This window comes from Chiloscyllium plagiosum, chromosome 11 (assembly GCF_004010195.1).
Source record: "Chiloscyllium plagiosum isolate BGI_BamShark_2017 chromosome 11, ASM401019v2, whole genome shotgun sequence".
Lineage (NCBI taxonomy): Eukaryota > Metazoa > Chordata > Chondrichthyes > Orectolobiformes > Hemiscylliidae > Chiloscyllium > Chiloscyllium plagiosum.
In genome coordinates this window covers 91,638,294-91,644,389 of record NC_057720.1, presented here as the reverse complement: position 1 = coordinate 91,644,389, position 6,096 = coordinate 91,638,294, and the positions used below count along the sequence as shown (strand labels likewise).

Sequence of the window (6,096 nt, the reverse complement as noted above, 5' to 3'; positions counted from 1 at the left end):
GAGGGACTGACGTGGCTCTCTCTGCCTGATGCCATTTACATACTGAGGAACACCCAGTCAAACTCTCACAGGCTGCAGCTTTATAAAGTAGAGCCCAGTGAAGGAAGAGTTTATCAGGAACCAGGCCCAGGGACAGGAGCACACACCATGATTTCACACATCCAGCTGATCTGGCCCCTGGCATTCTGTGTCGCAGGTACAAATCTCTCTCCTTCCACCTTGAATCTTTAGCTGCTCTCCATTTCACTCCAATTCCACTGACTTGTGATTGAAGAGAAAATGCTGAAACCAGAGGAATGCTCAGTATCTCCAACAATCTCTCATTTGACAGGCTCTTTCTGTGACAGTTCTGACTTCACTGTGTTTCTCTCTGACCCCTCAGGTATCAGTGGGGACATCACCATGACCCAGTCTCCCCCGGTGCTGTCAGTGGGATTGGGCCAGACCGCAACACTCACCTGTACGGCCAGTCAATCTGTTAGCAATGTCCTTGCTTGGAACCAACAGCGAGAAGGTCAGAAACCCTCTCTCCTGATCTATGCTGCAGCAACTTGATTCACAGGAGTCTCCGAGCGATTCACCGGCAGTGGATCAGGGACCAGTTTCACCCTGACAATCAGCAACGTTCAGAATGAGGATGTCGCTGACTATTACTGTCAGCAGGGTAGCAGCTATTACGTTCGGTAAAGGAAGCAAGCTCAGACTGAGTAATGAAACCGCCATCCTCCGTTATTAACCCTGTCAATACTGAAACACAATTTCTAAAACACAAATGCTGAATTGTTGAAGGTGTTAGTGGGGAGCTGCAGTGAATGAAATGGTTGATTGAGGAGCACTGTGTCTAACAGGGTGTCCAGCTGTATTTCTTTAGTTCCATGCCCATTTTAAGCAGCAAGATATAAGTCAGTCAGTTTTACTCACCGTGTGGAGGGGCTCTGTCCATTTGCAGCCTGTGGTCCCATTCCTGCAGCATGGAGTGAAATCAGTGAGTAGCCTCCTGCCAGTCTCAGTGTGACGGACACGGGCAGAGTTTGATGTGAGCTCTGGCTCCCTGTCCCAGTCTCTGATCTCACTGACCTCAGCAGCAGCAGCAGCAGCAGCAGCACAGTGAGACACCGAGCTCCCACCTCCCCCAGCTTTAACTTTGCTCAATCACACAATCACAGAACTGTTACAGTGCATAGGGAGGCCATTCTGCCCATCCTGTCGTACTAGCTCTATAAATGAGCAATTCATTGAGTGTCAATCACCTGCCTTCTCCCTGATACCCTGCACATTGTTCCTTTTCGAATAACAGTCTCATTCCCTTCAGAATGTTTCAATCGAAGCTGCCTCCACCACACTCTCAGACAGTGCATTCCACACCTTAACCACCCACTGGCTGAAAATGTTTTTCCCCATTTCACTTTTGTTACTTTTCCCAATTACTTTCAATCTGTGGTCTCTCGGTCTCAATCCTTTCTCAATTGGGAACATTTTCTCCCTATTTACTCTGTCCAGGCCCCTCCTGGTTTTAAATCTTCTAACAAATCTCCTTTCAGCCTTCTCCAAAGAAGACAGTCCCAAATTCTCCAATCAATCCTCATAACTGACCTTCCTCATCCCTGGAATGACCTTTAACAATATAATTTGCCATCTCTACAAAACATTCACATGCTTCCTTAATTAGTCACACTATCTATGTCCCTCACGATTTTATAAATGTCTCAGCCTTCAATGCTGCAGGGAAAATTGCACCAATTTATTCATCCTCTCCCTATCATTCAAACCCTCCAATTCCTAGCAAAATCCTTGTAAATATTTTTGTGCATCTTTTAAAAGTTTAACAACATCCTTCCTATCGCAGGATGATCAGATTTGTTCACATTATTCCCAAAGTGGCCTCACCAATCTCCTGTACAGCTGCAACATGATGTCTCAACTCCTGTACTCAATACAGTGACCAATAAAGGCAAACATACCCAACACCTTCTTCAGTGCCCTGTCTCCCTGTGATCCAGTTTTAAGGAATAATGCAGCTTACCCTCATCCCTCACCCCTCACCCCTCACCCCACACCCCTCACCCCTCGGTCTCTTTGTTCAGCAATACTCCACAGGGCCCTACCATTAACTGTATAACTCCTGCCCCGGTTTGCCTTTCCAAAATGCAACATCTCACATTTATCTAAACTGAACTCCATTTGCCACACCTCTGCCCATTGCTCCAAATGATCAAGGTCCCACTGTATCCTGAGATCATCTTCTTCACTATCCACTGTCCCACCAATTTTGGTGTCATTTACAAACTTACTGTAACTCCTATATATTTACAGAGAAATCATTTATTTAAATGACCAAAAGCAGTGGACCCAGCCCCAATCCTTGCGGCACACAGCTATTCACAGATCTCCAGTCTGAAAATCAACCCTTAACCACCACTCCCTCTCTCCTGTCTTCAAGCTAATATTTTTACCCAAATGGCTAGCTCCCCCTGGAACCCATGTGGTCTAACCTTACAAACCAGTCTATCATGTGGAACCTTGTCAATTACTTTACTGAAGTCCACACAGACAGTGTCTCTTCTTCTGCCTTCATCAATCTTCTTTGTCACCTCCTCAATCAAATTACGGAGACATGATTTCCCATGCACAAAACCACATTGATTATCCAAATGGATGAACATCCTGTCCCTCAGAATCCACTCCAATATCCTACCCAGCACTGACATCATGCTCACTGGTCTATAGTTCCCTGGCTTTTCCTTACAGCCTTTCTGAAATAATGGTACAACATTAGCCAATCTCTCTGGTTCTCCAACACCTTACCTATAGCTGTCAATGATAAACATATCTCAGCAAGGGGCCCAGCAATCTCTTCCCTAGTTTCCAACAATATTCTGGGATACACCTGATCAGGTCCTAGGGATTTATCTACCTTTATATGTTTTAAGACCTTTTGCATCTCCTCATTTGTATTGTTGACTTTTTCAAAACATCACTATTTATCCAAATTCCCTTGCTTTCATGTCCTTCTCCACAATAAATACTGACCTGAAATATTTGTTTAGGATCTTACCCATCTCCTGTGTCTTACCAAAGTACAGCACTCACATTTATCTGAATTAAACTCCATCTGCCATTCCTCAGCCTACTGGCCCAGTTGGTGAAGATCTTATTGTACTCTGAGACAGCCTTCTTCACTGGCCACAATGCTACCTGAAAATTCACCTGAACACAGTCTCACACCTCTGGCCCCTCTCTGCCCATTACACTGCTACTACCCCAGTCTATATTCAGAAATTAAAGAGCCCACCCCCCATTTGTAACGACTCTATCACATTTGCAGGTCACTGTAAATTCCTTGCATTTGTATTCCTCCACATCCTTCCCACTGGGTGGTGACTTATTGACTGCACTGAGGATTCTGTGGACCTTGGTGTCCTCTCTGATATTCCCCCCTGGATCCCACAGCCCAGCCAAGTTAGTTTAAATTCTCTCCAACTAGTAAATCATCCCAAAGGAATTCAGTCCCAGCTCTGTTCATGAGCAACACTGTCTGGTCTGTCCAGGTCCCATCTCCCCCAGACCCAGTCCCAATGTCCCAAGAATCTAAATCCCTCCCTCCTGGACCCTCTCTCCAGCCCCACAGTCACCTGTGTTACTCTTCTGTTCCTCTTCTCACTTGCATTGAGTACTGGGAGTAATCTGAAGATTCCTATCTTTTAGCTCCTGCTCCTAATTTCCCCCCGAGCTCCCCAAATTCTGACTGCAGGACCACATCCTTTTTCTCCCTCTGTCATTGGGAATGATGTGGACCACGACTGCTGCCTGTTCCTCTTCTCCCCTCACGGTGCTCTGCAGGGAGACAACACACCATCCTGGATTCCCAGCTGCAGCTGCACAAACACCTATCGATTGTCCTCACTCTCGAATCTCCTCTCACTATCACTCTTCCAGTCTTCCTTGTGCCCCCCTGAACAGCTGAGCCATCTGTGATGCCATGGACTTGGCTCTGGCTGCACTCCCCAGATGAACCATCATTCTCATCAGGATTCTGAACTGAGTCCTGGTTGGATAGTGGGATGCACTCGGGGATTCCTGTACTAGCTGCCTGGTCCTTTTGGACTGTCTGCTGCTCCCCCAGCTGCTGCTCAAGCTCTGAAACCTGGAGCTCCAACTGCTGTCACTGACCACACTTCCTGTACTCAAGGTATTCCAGGAACTGCGAAGTATCCTGAAATTCCCATATAGGTGCACACTCTTTGGTTACCTCTTGACAATGATGCGATGATAGCTCAAAAATGTGTTGCTGGAAAAGCGCAGCAGATCAGGCAGCATCCAAGGAGCAGGAGAATCGACGTTTCAGGCATGAACCCTTCTTCATGGCTCATGCATCTGCAGCTCTGATCTCCAGCATCTGCAGTTCTCACTTTCTCCTAATGATAAACAGCTACAGCAGGGCTCACAGTCCAGTGGGTTCAGTGTTCCAGGGTTTTGGTTAAACTCTTCAGAAGACTTGAAGAAATGGGAGCAGAAATCAGCCATTCAGCCCATGGAATATGCTCTGCTATTTGATCTTGGCAGATATGCTTCTCACCCCCATTCTCCTGCCTACTCCACAGGAACATTTGATCCCCTTAACAATCACGAACCTATCTATCTCTGTCTTAAATACACCCAATGACTTGGCCTCTATTGCCCTCTGTAGCAATGAGTTCCACAGATTCACCACCCTCTGGCTGAAGAAATTCCTCCTCATCTCAGCTCGAAAGGGTCCATCCTTCATTCTGATGGTGTGCCTTCCTTACCTAGTCTTTCCTGTTTTTGGAAACATCTTCTCTGCATCCACTCTATCCAGGCCTATCAGTATTCTGTAAATTTCAATAAGGTCCCTCCTCATCCTTCTAAACTCCATCGAATACAGACCCAGAGTCCTCAACTATGCCTCATATGACAAGCCCTTCATCCTCAGGACACCTCCAAAGCCAGCACATCATTTCTTAAAATATGGGTCCCAAAACTGCTCCCAATATTCCAAATACAATCTGACCAGAGCCTTACACAACCTCAGCAGTACATCTCTGCTCTTGTATTCTGGCCCTATTGAAATGAATGCTATCATTCCATTTGCCTTCCCAAGCACAAACTGGACCTGCCTGTTCACCTTCAGAGAATCGTGAATGAGATTTGTGCTTTAGATTTCCAAAGGCTTTCCTCATTTAGAAAACAGTCTTTCCATCTCTTCTTCCTCCCAAAGTGCATACCCTCACACTGTCACACATTGTATTCTATCTGCCACTTCTTGCCCACTCTTTGAGCTTATCCAGGACCTTTTACAGCCTTCCCACTTCCTCAACATTACCTGTCCCTCCACCTATCTCATGTCATCTGCAAACTTAGCAACAATGTCTTCACTTTCTTCATGTATGACGTGAATAGTTATGGTCCCAACATTGACACCTGCAGAACTCCACTGGTCACCAGCTGCCATTTTTCCTCACTTTTTGCTTTATGCCAACCTGCCAGTCCTCAGTCCATGCCAATACCTTACCCTAATACAATGTTCTCTTACCTGATATCAAAGGCCTTCTGGAAATCCAAATAGATTACTTCCTTGGACTGTTCTTTGTCTGACTGACTCATTGCCTCCTCAAAGAATTCTAACAAATTTGCCAGGCATGATGAAGCCATGTTGATTCAGCCCTATTTTCCCACAGTACTTCCAAGTCCTCTGCAATTTCACCCTTAAATTGAAGTCGAAAACCTTACCAACAACTGAGTCCAGGCAAACTCGCCTATAATTTCCAATCTTCTCCCTCCCTCCCTTCTTAAACAGGGGTGTTATGTGAGCCATTTTCCAGTTTCTTGCCCCCACCAAATCCCTCCCCAACACAACCTTCACAGCCCGACTCCATTGATTCCTGAAAGTGAGGGATCACAAGTGAAGAAAAAAGCCTTGACAATCTCCTCAGCGATCTCCTTCAGAACACACTGGTGTAGTTCATCCAGTCTGGGTGATTAATCCACATTCAGACCTTTCAGCTTCCCCAGTACCTCCTCCTTAGTGATGGCCACTACACTCCCCTCTGCCCCCTGACAGTCTTGAAGTACTGGGAC

At 46.1% G+C, this 6,096-nt stretch overlaps 1 pseudogene and 1 gene segment (V, D, J or C); one reads left to right on the top strand and one right to left on the bottom strand.

Annotated features, from left to right (window-relative positions):
• The window catches only part of LOC122554661, a 170,746-nt gene that overhangs the window by 58,103 nt on the left and 106,547 nt on the right, over nt 1–6,096 (bottom strand).
• The window catches only part of LOC122554662, a 12,192-nt pseudogene continuing 6,200 nt past the window's right edge, over nt 105–6,096 (top strand).